Genomic DNA, 24,443 nt, shown 5'->3' with positions numbered 1-24,443 from the left:
GTGTGTGTGTGTGTGGGGGGGGGGGGGGGGGAGGGAGAGAGAGAGAGAGAGAGAGAGAGAAAGAGAGAGAGCATGACCTTTGTTTAAAGGTGAAGACATTTTTAGAAAAGGAGCAATGACTCCTCAGAAGTCACTCTAGGTAGGATTTCAAGTTCATGCCTGTAAATTGCTGCCAAGAGAGAATTAAGTTTATTTGAGGGACAGGACTAATTTTGCATTTCTTGTGTTTTACGTAGTCCCTGATTCATAATGGTTTTGGAATTAATATTTAGCTACTTGAAAACTTATTTCTTTTTAATGCAAAACTGTATTTCTTGTGTGTAAAAATTCACATACAGGGCCAATGAGATAAAGCAGTTTCAGAGTTGGTGAACTTTCCCATATACATCAAACTTGCTCTTATTATTGTACAATCACACCTTGGGCATTTCAAAAACTATGTTCTTTTCTTTCTTTCTTTCTTTCTTTTTAGTATTTCAACTGAAAGTAAATTTTTTTTTATAATGGGAAAAGGCTACAATCGCTTTGAGAAAGACCATCTCAATAGGATGCCAAATTAAAATTTGATTTCACACTAAATCCTGTTACAACATAATAAAAAAAAATGAAGCCAAAACTTGGAGTGAGCTTATTAAAAAAGTCTTGTTTGCAAGGAAACAATCCATGAGGTTTTATGCAAAACAGCAGGAGAATTCAGCCTTGAAACCTATTTCTCTCACTTGCTCTCAGCTTCTACATTATGAATGGAGAGGTGGAAAAGCTAGACTGGGTGGGCAGGAACTTCATATTACCTTTCTAATTCTCCTTTTTTTTTTTTATCACAGAACAGGAAAAAAGCCTTTTAGAGAGAAATATAAGATTTATAGAAATCCTTTTTAAATATGGAAACTGAATAAAGAGAAGTTGAATTGCTACAGATCACACAGTTATTGGCAGGTCACACCAAATTGGCATTCGTGGTTGCCAATTTCCGAACTACTGTTCATAATCCCCATGCTACTTAACTAACAAATGATATCTGGAGTCCTTTTCCTAACAGGATAAACATGTTTAGGGTTTAGTTTTTACTACTTAACTAAAAAGAGTTCCAACTGCTATCTTTCTCGGTTTTAAAAAACATAATTCAGTATTCTTTCTCTGAATTAACCATATATTATAAATGTCTAGTGGTAGCAATTTCTAAATGCACATGCCATCCCTAAATGGAAATTTATGACCCAGTGAGAATTAAGCCTGCCGACAAAGCCTATTTGTGGACAGCGGGTGATCACACACAGGAAAACCACAGTTGTGTGAAGTGCCGAGGAGACAGGTATCTGAGGATGGTTGGTCTTTGGGTTATGAAGGCTTACTCTCTTTAAGGACAGAAATGCTTGTCTTTCAGGAATTAGTCGTGAACATCTTCTCTAAGATACATCGGGTCATAAGAAGCTCACTGGGTCAGACAGGATCTCCCTCCTCCCAATAATAACCTTGCAAGGCCTCGAGTGCACATACATCCCTATGGGGACTGCAGTGCAGACAGAAAGTGGGGCTGACATGATACATGCACACTGATCCCAAGACACAACCTCACATAACGTGTAGCAGGAAAAAGGAAATACAATTAGGGTTTCCGTTCCTATACAGTAACAGGCACATATCTAATACATGTTTATTGAGTAACTGATGGCGCTGATTAGACATGCTATTACAGATGATGAATGCTTTGATGAAAAAGAAAATTAAAACTTAAGCCTGGAGGAAAGAGCGATATTGACTTGTTGCTAGATATTCTCGATATATACTTTTAAATGACAACTTACGCAATTATGTATAAACTCCATTTACTCTCACGGGCCTCAGTCAGAAGGTACTTGATACACATTTGCTGAACAAAAAGAAGAATGAGTGAGCCCCCTGATTGACTGTCTGCATTCAGAGTCCCCTGGATTTAAATGAGTATGTCAGAATTCAGGTACAAGTGATAGACAGCTCTGAGGTTTAATTTGCCTTTGTTTCAGTCAGTAAATATTTCTTGAAGTCCACTATTTGCATAGAACGGGGAAGGAGGCAGGGATTATATTCTTTTTTTCTTAGGGATTATATTCTTTTTTTATTGATTAATTTTTAGAGAGTGAGGAAGGGAGAGAGAGAGAAATATTGATTTGTTGTTCCACTTATTTATGCATTCATTGGTGGATTCTTGTGTGTGTCCTGACAGGGGATCAATCCCACAACCTTGGTGCATTGGGACAATGCTCTAACAACTGAGCTACCTGGCGAGGGGAAGGGTTATATTTTAATAGAGATATAGAAAATAACTGTATTAACTAACAATCCATTGTGGGAATTATTATAATAGAAAAAAGAGGACTTCTATGACTGAGTCAGGCATAAGTTTGTGGAGAACAGTATTAAAATGAGCAGTCAGGGAAAACCTCATGAGGAAGTGACATTTAAAAGGAGAATCCAGTTATAAGAAGAGGAGTGGGAGCAGGTGAAAAGGTCTTAAGAGCTTAGAGTGCATGAGGACTAAAACGATATCATAACCAGCTGAGGTATAACCAGCTCTAGACAGGAGGAAAAGCAAGAAGACGCAGGTAGATCATGCCAAGCGTAGAAGCTGAGGCATTTTGATTTTATTCTAACTGCAAATTGTTTTAATTACGATGATGATGATGATGATGATGATGATAGCAGCTACTATTTAATAAGCACCAGTTCATTACACAGGGTCTGGACTATAGGCATCAGACTAAATGTTTTAAAATTAGTCTTTAAGCTTTACATCAAACCACAGAATCATGGACAATTCCTCTTTCTGTTTACAGAAGAGAAAATTGAGTCCTAAAGTGTTTAGTTTACATGCTCAAGATTGCCGCTAGTACAGCAGATCCACCAATAACACAATATCATTTTGTTATAACATTGACGAGATGCTATAGGAACTTAATTGGTTTATATCAATCAGTCTATGATAACTTGGTTTTGTTATATATTAATTCACTTTAATCACAGAACCCTTTGATGGTATTAGGCAAGGACTTACAGTATATGTGACGTCACTGAATTCTGATTTGTAAAAGGTTACTCAAGATGCTTTACTGAAAATGAATTGGTGGGGAGGACAGAGGATGGGGAGACCAACTGGAATTCCTGTGGTTCAAGTGAGAGTGTTGGCATGAGCAGGGGGTTCAAGGAGGCAGAGGATTCTAGAAGAAACAGACATTTCACAGCTGATTCTATTACATTTTGAAAATGAAATGTATTTTAATAAACACTGCCTTCATAATTATTCAAAGTGTGCATACATTGTTGGGGACCCTGTATTTGCTGATGGACTTGAAGTGGGAGTGAAGGAGAGGAGGCTGGATGGTACTGCCATTAAATGATATAGAAAAGTTCAAGGGAGCAACAGGTTTGAACCATCCTGGGCCTGTTTTTTGTGTGGCCAGTGGACTAATAATGGTGTTCGTGTATTGTAGAGGTTAAACAAAAATTAAAGGAAGAGTAATACTTAGGGACACTTGCACAGTATGTGGAATTCAAGGCTTAGACTCCATAAATAAAGTTTTGTTGGAACACAGGCACTGTAATCTGCTTATACATTTTCTGTGACTGCCTTTGTTGCCAACAGCCTCGCTGAAGAGGCCTGGAGGGCCAAACATGTTGACTACCAAGCCGTTTACAGAAAAAGCAGGTGGACCCCTGTTCTAGTGCAGTATCCTGTTTGATAAGAGATTAATGGATCTTGTCAATTAAATGTTTCCGTAATTAGTAATTTGCCCCCAAATATAGTAGCAAGAAAACTGAATTGGAGCTCTCTCTCTAAAGCATATTTTCTACATTGCTAAAAAAAGTTTAAATAAAAACAAAACCAAAAAAAGTACACCCACAAACATTTCAGGTAAATCTTTTCAAGACGTTTAAATAATAAAGGACTCGTACTGGCTTGTGTGGCTCAGTTGGCTGGGTATCCTCCTGTGCACTGAGATGTTGCTGGTTCAATTCCTGGTCAGCGCACATGCCTGGGTTTTAGGCTCCATCCCCAGTAGGGGGTGTGTGGGAGGCAGCTGATTAGTCTTTCAATCTCACATTGATGTTTCCTCTCTCTCCCGTGAGGGTTTAAAAAAAAACCTTGATAATAGAAACAAAAGACTCATAGCAGTGAAGCTAGTTATTTTAGCTGAAGTTGGGCTTCATTATAATGTGTCTATATAAAATCAATAAAGTAGGGATAATTTGTAAATTATACATAGAACACTCTAGAACCCAGCTGTTCAAAGAGCACAAATAGCTAATATTTCTTGATCAAATGGAAAATTTATTGACTTTAGGGAGGAATAATTTGCCATTTCACCTGTCATTGCCTTAAAGATCATCTTTCTTCAATTTCCTTTCCCTTAATGGATACAGTGCTACTTGAAACTCCCAGTAGAACCTTAATGGTGCCTAAACATCCTAGTGTTAGATCTGATTGGTTGAGAATTTGCTTCCTAGGTAGATTTGGTAATGCAGACTTAAAACAAACTCAGCTGTCTAAATACGCAGATCTATGATGCTGAAGGATTTTACAGTAAAACATTTTCCATAACGCACACATATGATGTGATAAATGTGATAGGCAGAAAGAATTTATGCTATTCAGAGATATTTGCAGGAAAGAGTTGGTTATATTTTTAAGTTATGACAGGAGCTAAAATCTCACAGTTTATATAATTTACAACCCATTGTTAAACTACAAAAAGAGCATTCAGAAGCAGTTTTGAAAGGGAATGTTTCCTTCTTATTTTGAGTGCCTTCCTTTTGTATCATAAATAATCAAAGTTACTTATACATATTTTCGGATTAAAACAAAGGGCATAACAAAGTCAAAACTTCGGTCAAGAAATAGTATTCCTGAGGTTAGAGAAATCAGTTCTGGAGCTAAACTATTTGGGTTCAAATCCTAACTGCCACAGACTTTGCATGTAACTTTCAATTCTAGAGCTTTCTGTGAAGTGGCTTAATCCCTCTGAGCCTTAAATTCCTTACTAGAAAGTTAGAATTATAACAATAATAGTTACTACTTCAAATAATTAAATGAAAGAATGCAAATAAACTGCTTAGCTCAGTGTCTGGCACAGATCAAGTGTTCAGTTTCAACTAATTATTTTGGAAAGACATACTCATGAATCCAGAGACATTCTTTCATGATTTTATGGGTTTTACCTAATTTGTTGGTAAGAGAAAGAATTGGTAACAATGCCAAGGGTAATAATCCCTATGATAAAATTCACCTATGGGTACCAGTAAGAATGAAACAAACCCACAGGACTAACCTGGCTTAGGTTAAAAGGGTGCACAAGGGAGAAGAGATGGGCCAGTCCTATCACAAGTGCTTTGTTCCTCCCCAGGGCCTGCCTCCTCTAAGATGACCCAAAGAATTGGCACTCCCTTAAGCATGTGAGATATGCTTATGTGAAGGGAGATAGGACTGTACTGGGGACACAGCGTAATGTCAATGAGGTGTCTCTGGGCTGAGCTGGTAGATATATCATAATCCTTTTTGGGGCCACTCAAGCAAATTTGGGCTACCTACATACACCAGGCTAGTTCTCACTCTGCAGATAATTTCCAATAGAAGAGAGACAATACAGTCCTTGGCAATTTTCCCTAAAATGAAGCACAGTTACTCCATAGGTCATGCTGAGCATGCGCAGAGGCCTTTTGGAATATGCTGCCCCAGGGCACCAATCGTAGGCTAAGGGCTTCCTTGTTGGAAGGGACTTATCACTTGATTAACCATGAAGGCACTTCTGCCCCTGTCTCAAACACTTGCCTCCACCTACAGTGATCAAAGACTTCCTGAGGATACCCAGCCACGAACCACAGAGATAGACAGCTATCCCACGACACTGACAAGACCTTGATGCCTACAAATTCATGTTGAACTTTTTACTTTGTCTTTACCTCTGTGATAACATTAGTCATCATAATAATTATACTTGTTCTTTGGGCTTTTCTAAAACCTTGTGTATATAGCTCAACTGTTAATAATTACTAAATAAATACTAAGAAGGTTAAAAGAAAGGCTATCTGTTTAGGATATGTAGTGAGCATAAGCTTTAAATGACAGATGGGTCTAGTTGTTTGTTTGATTTTAGTATAAACTGGTAATTTATAGTGTTTTGTTGTTGTTTTCTAAGAGAATGTGGGGGAGGGGAAATTTCCTCTCTCTTCTTTCATGTTCTTTTGGCTCCTCTAATAATCAAATTGACATGAGACAGATTATCGGGAGAAGCCCAGCACATTTAATTATGCATGTACATGTGAGGGTTCCCTAAGAATATGGGACTGACCCAAGGACAAATCAGGCAGTTGAGGCTTATACGCCAGGTTGAGGTAAGGAGAAAAGTCGTGGGGGAGGAGTGGTAGTTTGGGACTTCAAAGGTGGGGAATGAAATTCACATGGAGATGAAAAAGCAAATGCTTGGTAAACAAATGTATGCTGACCCATCTTCTACAATGGGAAACAGAGAGGACTTTGATCAAATGGGTCTTGCTAGGTTCCTCCCTATCATAGCTAGTTTATATCAAACTATTATTGTCTATGACGATAAGTACCTTCCTGAAGCAGATCCTCTGTCTAAATTCTTTTAGGCAGTTAGGGGGAGGGTCAAAGGATTTTTGTGAGTCTTTTATTTTTTCCTTCTTCAAAATGACCAGCTTAAAATAATCAATATCCCAATAAATGTACATGTTGGGGTGGTAAACTCTGCTCCCCCTCAGGGACAAAGGGAAGCTTCATTCTTCTGTGAGTGTGAAGGACACTTAAGAGGAGGGCGCCCAGTAGGATGTACAAGGAATACCTATCAGTGATGGCGAACCTTTTGAAAAACCCTAACTTTACTCTGGTGCCATGTCACATATAGAAATTTTTTTATATTTGCAACCTTAGTAAAACAAAGACTTACATTTTTGATATTTATTTTATATATTTAAATGCCATTTAACAAAGAAAAATCAACCAAAAAAATGAGTTCGTATGTCACCTCTGATACGCGTGTCATAGGTTCGCCATCACTGACCTAGGTCCAAATGGTAGGCTTGGGATGGAAGAGGACACCAGAATATGCTTACTATTCTCTGCATTGATACAGGGAAGAAAAACATTGGCAGTAGGATTGGTATAAAGTTAGAAGGAAAAAGAGAGCAAGGATGAGTGGATTCCAATGTCTTTCCTCATCAAATTTCATGGAGGGTATGTCTAGAGCAGTGGTTCTCAACCTTCCTAATGCCGCGACCCTTTAATACAGTTCCTCATGTTGTGGTGACCCCCAAACATAAAATTATTTTCGTTGATACTTAATAACTGTAATTTTGCTACTGTAAACGATATGTAATTATATATGTGTTTTCTGATGGTCTTAGGCGACCCCTGTTAAAGGGGTCGCGACCCACAGGTTGAGAACCGCTGGTCTAGAGCAGCATCCTCTGGAGTCTGAAAAGGGAAAAGGGGCCATGCTATGCTATGCTATGGCATCTCAACCAGCTTCTTCTCCCCCCCCCCCCCCCCCCCCCCGCAAAAAAACAAAAAACAAAAAAAATAGCAGGTCTTAATCCCTAGGACCCATAAATGTTATTTTACTTTGAAAAAGGGTCTCCACTGTTATGAATTAATTAGGGATCTTGTGATGGGGGAATTACCCTAGATCTTCTGTGTAGACGCTAAAAGGATCCTCATAAAAGGGAGGTAGAGTAAGCTTTCGTAAACACCTGAGAAGGCAATGTGAAAATGAAGGCAAATATTGGAGTGATGTGGCCGCAAACCAAGGAGTGCCAGTAGCCCCCAGAATCTGGAAGAGGCAAGGAACAGATTCTCCCCTAGGGCCTCGGGGGGAGTATGGCACTGCCAATGCCTTGATTGGGCTGAATTATAAGTGATTTCAGGCGTCTAGGCTTAAGAACTGTAAAAGAATACGATTTCTCTTACTTTCAGCCACCCTGTGTGTGCCGACGTGTTACATCAACCACAGGAAACTAATACAACATAATTACTACTTTTATTATCACTCTATTATAGATTCTCTTGATTCTGTTTGCTTATTGTTCCTCCTTCCTGAACTCATTTTCAGACATTAGGAAATTATCATTCTCCTTTCTGTTCAGTTAGAGTACACTGTGTGCGCCATTGTAAACACCATTTCTTTGGAGCATTTCCAGGATGGTAAGTCATAAAAACAATGTGCATCAGTCACCAATGAAGCTCTCCAATTATTTCTTTTCACAGAACAAATATTTATCAAACTGCACACCAACGAAGTCAAGTAATTATACCCTTAAGAGATGCAGTTTTCTAATTTATTATCTCAAAACTGTGTACTACAGATGTTCAAGTTTTAATGTGTATCTATCTGGAAAGACAATAAAGTAGCTGAGTCACACAAAGACAAAATCTAATAAACCATTTGAATATTTTTGTAACACGGTGTCTGTCTTTTACTGTCAGAGTCACATGAATTGAATCAAACTCCAAGATGAACGGAAATGAGTGAGAAAAATACAGTTGTGTTCTCCCAGGGAGTGAAAAGAAGCCTGAGACATTCCTGTGTGCACCATATTGTATGTCAACCCCTTCACTGCTCCTAATGGCACCCTAGTGACCACAACAGTACCTGTAACTGGCAGGAAGAGCTTTTGTACTGGTTCAGTATTTCACCTGTGGGTATAATAATACTTAAAAGCCGTATTTCATAAGTCTCTCTGGAGTCTAGTTTTAAATATTTTTTATTATATTCAAGAGAGAGGAAGGTTGAGGGAAAGATAGAAACATCAACGATGAGAGAGAATCATTGATCGGCTGCCTCCTGCATGCCCTCTACTGGTGATCGAGCCTGCAACCCAGGCATGTGCCCTGACTGGAAATCAAACCATGACCCTGTGGTTCATGGGTTGACCCTCAACCCTTGAGCCACACTGGCCAGGCTGAAGTCTAGTTTTAAAATGACCAAGTAGTTCATATCTCTAGCAAAATGAAGAATTTAGATTTGGAGATTTCTCTCCCACTTGTACTACAGTTCCATGAGGGAATGACACTGATGCATTGTGATTAACCTGGTATTTGGGGATTAAGTCACACAGTTTTCAAATGGACTGACCAGGTAGTCTGTAACTTAGCAAGGAGAACAACCAGAATAAACACTGAGTTCAAGTGCATGGTAGTGACTAGAACACAGGTATTTATTTTAGCTAATGGAGATTTTTTTCCATAGTATTCATAAGGGTGTAATACTTATATATAAATATCTCTCTTCTGTTACTTCATTCAGACTATATCAAAACATGCTTTGAAACAATGAACAGTAGAGTCAGTTGGTACAATCCTGTCCTCAGTTGGCATGTTGACCTATTTTTATGCAGCCCCACAGTTGAAGCCCAACATGAGCTCCTCCCTCAGGCTGGGTGGAAGATACGCCTCACAAATCAAAAGAAAGGACCCAATTCTTTCACCTACTTAGAAATTATCCCACAAACCAAGGTTCAGTTGAGATCCCCTACTTAACTCTACCAACTTCTTAGAAACACACACAGACAAAATCTGAAATTCTATATAAAAACTGAAAACAAACAAAAACCTCACACTATGTTTAAGAAATCATGGAGTGTCTAAAGTGATGTGTAATGTAATATTTTGGAATTTTATGGGAAATTTTAAAGAAAAAACATTTTAAAATGTTATTAAAGTTTTGGGAATGAATAGATAAGGTATTGAAGGTAACTTGTTTATATATTATAGCACATTTTTTTTTTTACTTCTGAAACATTTTCCAAAAGCATTTCAAACGAAAGATAGCTTGACTGCTATCCAGCCATTTGAGTTCCCATGCATGGAGGACAAGCAACACACTTTAGTTCTTAAATGAACAGAAACCTGTTTCTGCTTCGGGCAGTGCCAACTTTTTCAGAAGAGAAGCAAAAAGGATTCTGGACCTCCTTTGCTTCTGCTGACCAGGTGCTGTCCACCTTGCCTCTTTGATCATGCAAGGGTTGGAGACGAACTTCAGAGCTGTGAATTTTGATGGTTTCCTCCATATTTTCCTAGCATCTCAAGAAATTCTTCCCAACCCCAACAAAAACAAACCAAAAAAACTAGTTTTTCTTCAACTGGTCACTCCATTTGTAGAACAAAATTGTTTACATGTTAATGCAACTGGAAAATTTGTAATTGTTGTCTTATTAACTCTACTCTAAAAAAATTCTGGTACATCAAAAAGCAATTGTATGCAGCATATTTATATGTATATAATCTCCCATTTGTGAAACTAACTGCATGAATGCCTGTAAAAGGAATTATTTTAAAAGCTGAAAAATATTTTAGTCATTCCTTTAATATATATATATATATCTCCAATAAAGCAAAATTAAACAAATGCCAAGCAATAGAAAACCTCCAACCTGTCTCCCAATATTCGAACTTATAACTTCAAGAGAGGTCCCAGAGGTACTGAGTGAAATTTACAGCAACTGTTTCTTTGCAGCTGGTGAAATATAAGCAATATCCTATTTCCTGATCTCTGAACTGAAGAATTGCTTTTTGGTAATTATCTACATCTGATTCTCAGACATCGTTCTTTACACTGTGGATGAAGCCCACTTGCCAGCTGTGTGATTTGGGAAGGTTACTTAACTTCTCTGTGCTTCCGTGTCCTATTTTATAAAATGAGAAACAGTGTCTTTCTACTAGGTTTTAGGGAACCTGGCACAAGTAAGCACCTCCATCCCATTTGCTATTATGTTTGCTGCTGTTATTAATATTACCTAAAATGTACCCAGATTTAGAGATTCAACTTCACTAATGCTATAAAAGGAAATTATATGGCCACTTTATACTATTTAATTACTGTCTATAACATAATTAGCATATAATCATAGTGGATTTATTCAATGTGATGCTATCATAATAATTTATCTTAAAGAGATTTCAAAACAGTGATTCAATTGTATAAAATATTTAAAAAATCCTTTACCCAAGGACATTTCATTCCTATTATTATCTCTGACATCTTACAGCTCTGCCCACAATCCCCAAGATTACCACCTCTGTTACTGCCTCAGCCCATGCCACCTTAGCAAGTTCAAGTCTAATTTACTAGCTAACTAACATCCTGGAGTCTCTTTAGAGAATTCCCATATCTCCTGCTTTCATCAAACAAAAATGAATATATTTTCTTGTTAAGTATTTGGGTTTCTGATAACTATTGTGCAAACTAGTAAGCCTTATTTTTCTAATTTATGTTTTAATTAATTTCCTCTCCACAGCACCCCATTTTATGCATTCTTTTCCTCTCCTATGTTTGCAACACCTCCTAGGGAATAACACCTTCATTTTGAATTACAGATTTTTTTAATGCATCCTTTAGGTAATCAAGGTGTTAAAGACAAGATTCAATTATGATCCTGTTAGCATTTCTCTGCATGTTTAATCAATCATTATGAATATCACTAATTAAGATAATTTTTTTATTTCTCTGCAGTTTTCACTTCAACCATAAAATAATAGGGGTAGTGTTTTCCCTGGATGTACCCAATGAATATATATAAACACATAACATGTTAAACAAATATCTATGTAACCATCAATTTTGAATTTAGATGATTCCATTATGGTTATATAACTAACCTAATAATATAATCAAAATAAAAATTTTATATTCATTCAGATACTCTATGATTAGAAATTTGTAAGGCACAGCTAGCTGGTGCAGCTCAGTGGTTGAGCATGGACTATGGACCAGGAGGTCAGAGTTCAATTCCCGGTCAAGGGCACATGCCCTGGTTGCAGGCTCCATCCCCAGTACCGGGTGAGCAGGAGGCAGCTAATCAATGATTCTTTCTCATCATTGATGTTTCTATGTTTTGGTTCTAGGTACCTTCCAAACAAAATAAATATAAAATTCCATTACTGGAGTTGAACTAATGAGGAAACAAACAAACAAACATGAAAAGCAGAGGCATTAAACATGCTCCACTTTGAGGTCTTTGGATACCAACTATCTCTCATTTTGCATTCATTTTTCTTTGTGTAATGAATAGAGGTATAGGGGTTATGTTCTAAAAATCAGTTCACCAAATAATTCTATCTATTCATCATTACAAAAACATCTAAGCATTCATTTTGCTAAGACATCTCTAGCATTTACCTTAAGGGTTAAATTTGTACTTTCCCTAATTCAATCTGAAGTGGATGAAATCCACAGTAACTCATTATAGCAAATGTCACTGTAAGGAAGGTCTCCCTAACTATTTCACACTAATTAGCTCAGATAGTAACAGGTTCTCTTTTATTCACCTTGATGTCATGGCTGATGGTTTGGGATAGTAAATCATGGCACATTTTATTTTAAATATTAGTAAATCATGGCACATTTTTTTAAATGTGAAAATATTATTACCTGGATATAGTTTCTTTATAGTGCTTCAATATTGCCAGTTGTTAAGACCATCAGAGGGGAAAAAGGAAAGATTATTTCATCAAATTTCTTACCACTGATAGCTCACTTGCTATTTTTTCTACTTTTCTGTATTGAACTCATTAACTGAGTGCTCTTCCAATATTTAGTATCTCATTGTTAATAGCAGGGTCACAGTTCCCACAAATGGAAACTCGGCAGAACCAACATTAGAATGGTTAATTTGTTTTTTACCTTTATGTGCTAACTATAAATTAAATTTTCTCTTTACTGCTTAAATAGCTCAAATATTAATTCTGTGGTGCTTTTTAAGTGCTGTATAATCCTAAGTATTTAATCCTGTGATCATTTTTATCTTTGAATAACAGTCATCATTCCCCTCTCCTATTGTCATAACCTTCATGTTTCCATGGAAACAGCGGAGAAAGAATGAAATGGTAAAACACTTTCATTTTAGGTCTAAGTTGACAGTGTTGTTTTTCATTAGGAACCTCATTTATTCAGATAGGTAAGAATATAGAGAGTGGTTTCAGAAATTACATGGTGGACCTTTTATAACTAAAAAATTATGTTTCTAGCTAAAAGAAGATAACTCTTTCTGTTAAGAACTAGTTATTTGGTGATGAGATTTGGATGAGTTTTTTCTTCTTTATATTTTACTAGAGGCCCAGTGCATGAAATTTGTGCAAGGAGGGGGGGGGGGGTCCCTCAGCCTGGCCTGCACCCTCTCCAATCCGGGACACCTTGGGGGATGTCTGACTGCCTCTTGCAATCCAGGACTGCTGGTTCCTAACAGCTTGCCTGCCTGCCTGATTGCCCCTAACCCCTCTGCCTGCCTGCCTGATCGCCCCTAACCACCTCTGCCTGCATGCCTGATCACCCCTAACTGCTCCCCTACTGGCCTGATCACCCCTAACTACTCCCCTGCTGGCCTGATTGCCCCTTACTGCCTCTCCCTTGCCCCGCAACCCAGGATTCCCTCCTCTGGCTGCTCACAGGCACCCAGAACCCAGTCCGACTTTGCCTGGGCTGGCTGCAGCTGCAGGGGACTGTGGGTGGGCAGCTTTGCTTGGGCCGCAGCCACAGATGTCCGGGCCGTGGGGCAGGCAGCTTGGCCCTCTCCCAGGCTGCATCCTGGCTGGTCCTCATTCCTCTCTCATGAGCTCATCTGTGCCTGACTGGTCCCCATTCCTCTCTCCCATGTTGAGTGTCTGAGCCGTGAGGGTGTGACAACCATTTGCATATTCGCTCTTTATTATATAGGATTGTATTGCGTCACTTTTCTGTTATCATGCAAAATTGAATAAGAAAAAATAATCTTTAAAAAGAACGGCTAGTTGTTATACTCTTGGTAAATTCATTTTACTCTTTATTGAATATCACTAAACCCATACAGTTAGGTTTTAGATATACACTCAAAATAAAATTTAAAAATAGTTCTTTAATGCTCATTAAGAGGATTTAGAGAAATCTTAGGAAATTCATTAGGTGCTTTGTCCAAAGTATTTTTCTCCTCTAAAATAATCATATAAAATAAAAAAAAATTTTTAGCATAAATACAGGGTCTTTAACTCTATGAAGAGACCCAAAGGAAACTGGTTACAGTGCTTGCTTCTTACAAGGAAGACTATCTCTTCCTCTGTGTATATTTTAAGTTATTTGATTAAAAACAGAAAACAAAGTAGAGGTGTAAATTATGTGAAGGGAAATGCACACAATATCCTGAAATAAAGACCCTAGTTCAATAAAACACTGGGAGTGAAAAGAGGCTTTAAGCAGTTGAGTAAAATGTTAGGATGTTAGTGTGTAGCTTCCAGAGACAACAGACAGGTTCTTTTTGCTTTTCCCACAGTAGAAATAGTGGATATTTTCTAAATGGCACATTTTTTCATCATTATTTCTTCAGCGAAGATGGAGAGTTGGGCAAATGACTGAGAAAACGGAAGCATCATGTTGCTCTGGGAGAAATTGGCAGCAATCACCCTTAACTGTTAGTGGTTCCTGCCTGACTACAGAATTGCAGGCCTAAGGGAAGAGACCTTGAAATTCATTACAAAATTAAGATCTTGGCAAAGACAGAAATAAATGGAAGCACAAGTGACATGGACTTTATAAAGCTTTTGCCTCAATCATCTCTCTGATGGGGCAGTTGCTTGGGTAAACATAAATACAAATTTGTGGCTTATTTCATTTTCTAAAACCCACAGATGAGGGCTCAGCCTCCTTAAATCCTAAAATAAGAAATAAATTTTGAAAGCAAACTAAGAGTGACATGCAAACAAATACATATTTCTTTTTATATAAATAGTAAATATTTTGAAAAGTGACCAAGTCTATAGAGGTAATGAAATATATTGATATCTGGGAAAATTTTGAGTTTAATTGGTATTTTAAACTAAGTTCTTATCCTTGACTCCCTCTTGCAATAATAAAGTCCCTTTAAAGCATGAACATAGAGGGGAAATTAGAATACCTAAAAAGCTGGATATAAAAATCTTAATGAATCATATAATCTAGTTCCTAATTTCATATGCCACTCTCTTAGAAGAAGGTGGGATGTATGTAGAGCATATGTGAGTTAAATAATGTACTTATTATTTACAAAGTCATTTTCTCACTTTTTCCTGATAAAAGGCCTCAAACAAAGCAAAGAGATGGAGTAGCAGTGGTGACCACCCTTACTTATCACCTTTTCTGGCTAAAAGGAACAGGGTGGGGGTGCTTTGAGAAACGGTTATTTCAGGTCCAGGGAAGGAAATGCACAGGAAGAACCTAGGACATCTTGTTATTCAGAAAGCAAGAGAGCTCTTAGCAACTAATGGACTGTGTTAAGACAAAATAAGGAGCCAATCTGACACACTGAATGTATAAACATCCATGATGTATAGTAATGATACAAAAAAAGAAAAAACAAGCAAAACATAAAATGAAAATAAAACTCTTATTTGTCACTAAGAAGTGACCAAGACCCCAGTTCCTTACTCTGGAAACTAATGGGAAACAGTAAAACGCATTCCTCCTACCTGTCTTGAATTAAGAGAATGAGAAGAAACAGTCTATCAGATTCTTAGTTGATGATGCAGAGTGTTTTTAGAAAAGAATTCCAGTTAATAGATATTGAAAGAGTAGTGGAATTTGATAATGATCATGGTAAAAGCCTAATGAGATAGTGGATTCAGTCAATGATCATCATTGGTATTAAAGCATTTAACAAAAGGTTGACAGAAGACCTTACAATGAAAGGATTAGGCTGTTGCATCCTAAGCCACTGTTCCAAATTCAAGTAGCTATCAGGGAAACAACCAGGCACTATTTGCCTCCTGCAATGATGGAATATTGAAGTATACTACATTTCCTATTTAGTTTTCTTGCCACAGAATGTTGAACATAAATCGAATCAATGCTTTAGGTTTGATGACCCTTTGCAAGAAATACAGAGGATAGAGAGAGACAAGGTAAATGACACCATTTAAAATCAATGAGACAAAAGTGAAGTGGGGGTATATACCAGGATAATGGGATCCAGTTTCTTCAACAATCTAGTAGGACTATTAAGGGGGGCTCTTCTAGATTAAAAGAGATTTAAGAGACAGAACCAACATGTCATGTATAAGGTTTGTTTTGATCCCAAGTCAAACAAATCAGCCATAAAAATATATTTGAGAACATGGAGGAAAATTGAGTAATGACTAGATATTCATTTTATTAGATTCAATAATGATATTGCGGTTAGGTAGAAAAGTATCCTTATTTTTAGAAGATGCATATGAAAGTATGTATTTAGATATCATGTATGATGTTAGTGACTTGTTTAAAATATCTCAGTAAAACAATTGTAAGAAGAATTAGATGAAGTGACTGTGGCAAAGAAATTGATCTGTTGAATCTGGGTAATGTTCATAGAAAAAGAGTTCATTACACTACCTTCAGTGATTGAAAATTTGAGTAATAACAAGTTCCAAAAAGTTATCTCATGAAAATATGCATGTGAAATTATTAGGGATCTAATATTTCTCAATTGGGCTTTGGCAGCAGGCATTTGGTAACCAGTGCGAATTCCTGATCTAATTATTGACAACTTGCATGACCTGAGGATTAAATTTTTAGGCTTGTTTCCTTATCTGTAAAATCAGAATATTTGCCGAAACCGGTTTGGCTCAGTGGATAGAGCGTCGGCCTGCGGACTGAAAGGTCCCAGGTTCGATTCCTGTCAAGGGCATGTACCTGGGTTGCGGGCACATCCCTGGTGGGAGATGTGCAGGAGGCAGCTGATCGATGTTTCTCTCTCATCGATGTTTCTAACTCTCTATCTCTCTCCCTTCCTCTCTGTAAAAAATCAATAAAAAATATATTTAAAAAAAAGAAAAAGAAATATTAAAAAAAAAAAAGAATATTTGCCTCATTGTTGGGATTAAATGAGATCATTAACCTAAACCCTGGCACATAATAAATGCTGCTCAACAAATGTTGATAATTGTCATTAATTATCACTACATTTATAATTATTAAAATCTGAAAACAGGATTATCTTATATTTATACAGCATTTTAATATTTAATAAAGTGCTTTTAATTCTTTTGTTTACCTCATTAATAATTATACTATATTTTGTTTTAATAGGATATGTTTACTAGTAAATGTTATAGATCCTTTGGTATTTGGGTTGTTTTGATTATTTGAGCATTTTAAAAAGATGTATTTTTATTGGTTTCAGAGAGGGAGGGAGGGAGAGATAGAAACATCAATGATGAGAGAGAATCATTGATCAGACGCCTCCTGCTGGGGATGGAGCCTGCAACCAGGGCATGTGCTCTGACCAGGAATGGAACCATGACCTCCTGGTTCATAGATCAATGCCAGCGGTTCTCAACCTGTGGGTCGAGACCCCTTTAGGGGTTGAACGACCCTTTCACAGGGGTCACCTAAGACCATCGGAAAACACATATTGAATATATAATTACATATTGTTTTGTGATTAATCACTATGCTTTAATTATGTTCAATTTGTAACAATGAAAATACATCCTGCATATCAGATATTTACATTACGATTCATAACAGTAGCAAAATTACAGTTATGAAGTAGCAACGAAAATAATTTTATGGTTGGGGGTCACCACAACACGAGGAACTGTATTAGGGTCGCGGCATTAGGAAGGTTGAGAACCACTGGTCAATGCTCAACCCCTGAGGCCACACTGGTTGGGCTGAGCACTTAAACCGGTCTTTATTTTATAAAAGTTATATTGAAAAATTATTAATTTCCAAAGAAGTAGAACGAAGTCCTGGATATTAATAATGCTCTGTTTTATAGTTTAGAAACATGAGTTTTACCTGATCCTCCTGGCTCTATCATTAGTATCCACTAGAGCAAAGCTAACTTGGACTACTTGAACCTTCTGATTGTTGAGAGTTTTCATGATTAGGGGCTTATGCAATTTATTTTATAGCTAATAAATACTGTTTATATCTTTAATAAACACAGAAGTAAACCACAAATCTCTTGATAAGGATTTGTGGTTATTATAGGATTATTACAGCTTTCAAATTCAAAGACATAGATTAAGGATATAAATGAGAGCACTTGTCATTCAAGAGGTGACTCTAAAAAGTTGACAGTAGCCCCCAAGGGCATGATAAGTATTTTTTGCTTTGCTGAACCTCTAAACATAGAATCCAAATATTACAATCGGTCAGGGTCACTCTTTTTAAATGTAGTGAAGGCTTGTAATCAACAAATTTGATTATTGGAAAACAGAAATAAATCCACTAGGACCTGCGGGTTCTGGGGTGAATATGTGAAACCCTTGGTTTTATTCAGCCTCCCCAGTCAAAAATATATAGTTACGCAGGAGGGGGAAAGAATTGCTAATCCAAAGCTAATTTTAAACTACACTTAATTAAAACTTTGTCAACAGCCACATCTTACACTAAAGATGGCAAAATCCATAGGTATTTGCAAACAAATCTACACCTAACTAAACCCTCCCTTGGCTTGAGATTATTCCTATAATTATCCTTTATACAGAGGAATGTTTTGGTAAAAATAGATAAATCCTTAGGCTGGTATAGATGCCCCTTTAAGAGCTCATATAGCATTTCATATTTCCCCTCTTATTAAATATCACCACCATCAACAATATAATTACTATATATACTTGATTTTGTTTCTTAAGAGGAAAGAACATATCCTTCGTTTTATGTTCTCGTTGCCTAGTATATGTTTGGTATATTTGAACTAAAAAGAAGACTTAATTCTTCACAATACTGATGCACTGTCCTTTGAACATGGAAATGACTCTATCAGCCCATCACTAGACTGACATGTGCTTCGCATATTGAAATATGTGCACTTGCTCCTCTCCCTTTTCTGTCTTCCCCTCTTTAGAGTTGATGCACGCTTTCTGAAGATACTTAGTTAACCAACAAGGTGTAGTCTGTAGTCATAAGGTAAATATAATTTTTGCATGCACAGAATAGAAACGATCTATTTTTAAGAAGTAAATTGAAATTATAATGAACAGTACAACTGAATTGGGAGGGATGAATTTATATTGATATATTAGTTTCCAAACTTTTAATTTACTACAGTCACACTAAGTAATAAATCTTTCATCATACCCATTCCTTACACACACACACACACACATGCACGTGCCTACACATATGGATAAAACTCACACATCAGTACTGCTCTATACCAGGCACTCTGCAATAATAAAAATGCTGGTCATAATCCAGTACTTCACAACCCCCAGGTGGTTTGTAGTCAAGTCTGAAAAACACTCTAAAGGCTTATTATTTTATAATAATATCAGTAGTCTACTATTTTAACATATTATTCTCCCTCCTCGGATTCTTTTTAACAATCCCAGATCCTATGTATTCCCATTCCTTGCTAACTTTCTTCCCTTGCACAGAAATTCCAACATTCTCTGTATTTCAAATGTCCACTTTGTGCATCTACGGATATAAAGATGACAACACCTGTGGATTGACATGGTGGTCTAATGGTTTCTGGCTATTTCCTCAATCACTGAGGAGTCAAATTGACCAGTGTTTGGCTCTTGGAAGCACATGGGGAATAGTAAACATGCCAATTGGAAGCAGAATGACAATATACCATTGTGTTGGCAGAATCTATTGTTTGTGATTACCACAAAGGTAAAATTGAAAGAATGTCATGCCCTTTATTTATAAAAGTTAATGAAAACATGTCAACAGAACTTGTAAGGTAAAAATGCTGCTATTTGAAAAGACTGTCAAATTTGTGACTTCGAGTTCTCAACCGCACCTCTATTTTTGCCTGCAGCGCATTCATTCTCTTTTGTAGTGCATTCAATTTTACAACAAACAGTTGTATTGTGTTTCCAGTGTAATACCAGCCCTCTATTATAGATGTTCATTTTACCTAATATCTGTTTTTGTGTTTTCTAAACACAATGCCATGCTTTACTATTATTATAATCCAGAGGGTTATATGAGTAGAAAGAAAATTCATTGTATTATACACAAAGTAATTACATTTGAGACTGTTATGGTGACTTAGCATTTAATGTGAAAAATGTCAGTCCACAATGTGCAGAACAAACTGAGACTGAGTGTTTTCCCAGCTCCAGAAAATCTACCAACTCAAACATCTTCAACAACCAAGTATCAGCTTCCTGGTGAGCCTGTGAAATCTCCCATAATGGTGAAAATTCTGCTTCTTTGAAGGAATATATATATCTTGAGTATTAGGGAGAAACCTAAAAATCTTAGTTGAATATGGATAAGTTGTTTGGTATAATCTGATTGTATTTCTGCTTTTGAATTAATACAATTTTGGCAAACTGCCCTGCTAAAGCTTAAAACCTTGTCTGATGCCAATTAAGACACTTTATTGCACCTAACCTTTTTTCCTGGAAGTGAAACTGTGGGAAAGTAAGACTCAACATTTTCAACATTTGATAAAATTCTGTACCTTATATACAGTTTTACTATCATATATATCATATTTATAAAACATGTATAATACCTAAATATAATTTTAGTGTTCCTCCACCACAATAATTTTGCATTTTGGTCTTCTATTTATATCAATGGTTCTCAACCAAGATGATTCTGTCCCTATTGTCCATCCCAGAAGAAATTTGCCACTGTCTAAACATATTTTTGCTTGTCATGATTTAGCAGGGGACATTTGCTGCTGGCATCTAATGGTGTGATATAATGGGAAATAGGTATGGGATCATCCCGGGTTCCTGGCACATAGCGCCTAAGACCCTTGGAATCTCTGCAAGTGTCTCTCTGGCATGCTAGTGAGATGACTAGTGGTTGGGAGCCCCTAAATAACTTCAGGATGGAGGCTGGTCATCAGAGAGAGCAAGGCATGATTAGAGGGTTAGACCTCTTAGCCCAACATCTGCAACCTCTGGGAGGAGTAAGAAGCAAGAGGTTGAGTTCAATCATTAATGGCCAGTGATTTTGTCCATTCTGCCTGCATCATGAAATCCTCTTAAAAAACAAAACAAAACTCTACGCAATGGGGTTAGTAGATGTTTGGTGATGAATACATCAAGTGCTGGGAAGGAGAGAGCGTGGGAGTTCTGTGCCCAACCACTCATACCTTGCCCTATACAGCTCTTCAATTTGGCTATTCCTGGGTTGTATCCTTTATAACAAACCATTCATGTATGTACACTGTTTTCCTGAGTTCTGTGAGCCATTCTAGCAAATTACAGAACCTATACAAGGGCATGGGAATCCCTGTAATTTATAACGGGTTGGTCAGAAACAGAGGTGGCAATCTAGGATTTGTGACTGGTGTCTGAAGTGGGTGTGGTCTTGTGGGATTAAGCACTTCACCTATTAGGTCTGAGCTAATTCCAGGTAGTTAGTGTCAGAATTGGATTGTGTTGTAGGACATTCAGTTGGCATCCAGGGAGTTGGAGAACTGGTTGTTGGTGTGGAAAACTCCCACTCATTTGGCATCAGAAGTGCTGTGGGTCAACAGCTCCGAAGTGGGTAGAGGCCAGTGATGTACTAAGCATAATGTGATGCACAGGACAGCCTCCCCAAACCAAGGATTATCCAGCCCAAAATTATCCAGCTCAGTCTACCGTGCTGAGGCTGAAAAGTTTATAAGTTCATCTGTGCAACATTTCCAAGATTACAAAAGTAGCGAAAGGCTAAAGCTCACAAAACCAGCTTATGAATAAACTGATTTAGGTATTAATGTTTATATTAAAATGATAAGGTGTGGACTACAGTTGAATAGTGTAGCATGATCTGATCATAGTGGCTTAAGTCTTAAGTACTTGTAGTAGTCACAGCCTCACAAATTACTTATGAAATCATAGGTGGAATCGTATGAAATTACAATTCTTGTTAGCTAAAAGTGGTCAAATATTGACAGTTTCATATGGTCAAATCTGATAAAATAAATTTCTTATTAACTATTTCATTTTTATTTACTTGACTAGTGACACCATTAAAAAGGAAAACATTAACAAAATACGGTATTACAGATGCATTTAAATAATAGTGTAAATAAAAGAAAATTATATAAAGCAGACAGTGTGTCTGCCTTTGGTCATAATAAGGAACAGTGAGGTAAGATTATTTCTGTTTTTTGAACAATATCTATTTAGTTGTTAGGAACATCTTGTGTTTCTTAGAGGAAGAAATATTTTCATCTGACTTTTATAATTTCTTAGTGTGGCTCACCTGCAATACACAGTTGAAAATATGAGCTAGAAAAATACACACTGTTTAATATAATTATTGTATCTTTGGTTCTTAAAAACCGAGGCATGGAAATCACATTTTGGTAAATGGTAAATGTTGCTCTTATGTTCCTGTTTCCTCCCACTCCCTGCTTACTCCTCCATAGACATTGGCATGTGAAGTTATTGTTCTAATCACTCAAGTGATTTTAATGATTTTTCTCCTTTTAAAAGAATACTTGTTAATCAACATGCATCTCAAGAGCTTTCCAAAGTAAGGGCTTATATATTCTCCTTCATTCCATCACTCAAAAAAGCGCTATCATTTGGTCTGTTTAAGAAAGATCTTATCACTGGCCTTTTTTTTTTTTATCTCAGGGCATATTCTTCATTGTTAATTTAGTTATCCTGGGAATATAATAAAATCAAGAGACTTCAGAGTAAAAACCATGAGCACCACCCAGAAGAGTGTCCAAAATTAATCTGTTAGTACTGTGGTCAGCAAGGGACCTTGATTTTGGAGAATAGTTCCTTGAACAAGATTGTTTTCAGTACAATGTACGTTTTACTAAATTAGGGTATTACCAAAATCTAATTTTACTTACATAATATGCACACCAAGCTTTAAAATAATCAGGGTTATTTTATTTTAAAACGTTATCAAAGCTAATAGGGAATTACTTATAGACCCAACAAGTCATATTTTCCAAGTCCTTACACTGAAAGTGGTCTTAAGGTCGTCATTTTAGGAAAATTTTATCTCCTTTTCAAGGATATTAGAATTATTGCTATTCAATATGCTCAATCACCAATTTATCTAGGCTGTCTAATACGTTTGAACAGTGTTTGAACATTAGAACAGCAGCGTTTGTTTTATATCCTTACGTGTCTGATATATTTACTAGGGAATAGGCCGGTTGCTTGAAGTAATTAGAACACTTTATAAAGTTGACTAATGTTCGCAATTTATGCATCGGAGGGAGGTGGTGGGATACAAGCAAATAGCTGTGAGCGATAGTCATGCTTCACTTATATCTCTTCTTCCTCAGACCACAATTCAAATGTGTAAATTAGCATGCTATGTTATATTTATTGTATCAAGATTATTTAAACTGCTGTTTTAATTCATCATTTTTAAAAATCATTCCTTTCTAGAAGAATTCATAGGGCAACATTGGTATAACATTTCCAGTTTCAAAGGTACTCTGTAATTTTTTAATGGCTTTTTATTGAATGACAGCCTGCTTATTATCATATCTAAATGTCACATTGGCAAGAGAAAATTGTACGTATAATGATGAAAGTAAAAACAGCTCTGTTTCTAAAGGCGAATTTAACGACTATGAGTTATCAAAACGTACGTCAAGCAAAAGTACATGACTTTCAATTTAAATATTTTAAATAAAGTAAGCTCTAACAGCAATACTTTCTGATTCTAAGATGAATAGAGACCCACAAATTATCCCATTATTCTTAAGAGTCTGTTGTCTATTGACAACCACCAGGATCTCTCCAAGATACATTTACCAAACAGCATAGGTAAAAATACTGTTTATATAAAAGGTAGCGAAGCTCCTCAAAGAATGGCTTTCAAACTTCCACGTTCTAAGCATTTAACATGAAAGGATTTCAAGATTATAAATTTTGCAGGTTAGGAAACAGTTCCAGAGATGTTAGGCGCCAGGCTCTAGATCTTGTGCAGAAGCTCACAAGGAGAAGTTAGTGCCAGTGCTGTGACTAAGGCCCAGGTCTCCCCACGGCATATCACTCTTGCTATGTGAGCAAGGCCTCTCCAGAAAACCCTCTTTAGCACTGAGCATTCACCTCGCTTGCTCTCACTAGATTCAATGGTTTTCTTTCTAGAATGGCCCAACCTTATATGTAAAGCAGGACGAGAATTATGCTCTATATGTTACCCTCACTGCAGTGAGAGAGATGGTCTTCACTAAAGAAGACAAAGTATTTTAGCCAAATAGTGTTATTTTTCCATTAAAGCTGCTGACAACACAAAGGGACCTAATAATCATATTATAGACGTTATTTTTTTCTGCTTTAAAAAAAAAGTATCAAATCACAATAGGCCCTAAAGATGACAGCATACCCAACAGACACATGCACCGGGTGGTTCTCTTTTCTGTGAAAGTTTGGGGCTCTGGGAAGTTTGACCTGATCACCATCTGGTTACAAATTAACCTTAGGATTTAAAGAGCTCTTCAAAAGGAAACGGAGTTAGCAATCAAATGGCTTGTCAGCACTAGCATCTTCAATTATCTTTAGTCCTCTGCCCTGTCAATTAGAAAAG

The 24,443-nt window shown here is 36.9% G+C and overlaps 1 protein-coding gene across 2 annotated transcripts in view; it reads right to left on the bottom strand.

Annotated features, from left to right (window-relative positions):
- The window catches only part of PRKG1 (protein kinase cGMP-dependent 1), a 1,083,951-nt gene that overhangs the window by 70,235 nt on the left and 989,273 nt on the right, over window positions 1–24,443 (bottom strand). The window lies entirely within an intron of this gene.

Source organism: Myotis yumanensis, unplaced genomic scaffold (assembly GCF_028538775.1).
Source record: "Myotis yumanensis isolate MYYU_CA2020_CCGP unplaced genomic scaffold, mMyoYum1.0.hap1 SCAF_13, whole genome shotgun sequence".
NCBI lineage: Eukaryota > Metazoa > Chordata > Mammalia > Chiroptera > Vespertilionidae > Myotis > Myotis yumanensis.
This window is presented reverse-complemented; position numbering and strand designations above follow the sequence as displayed.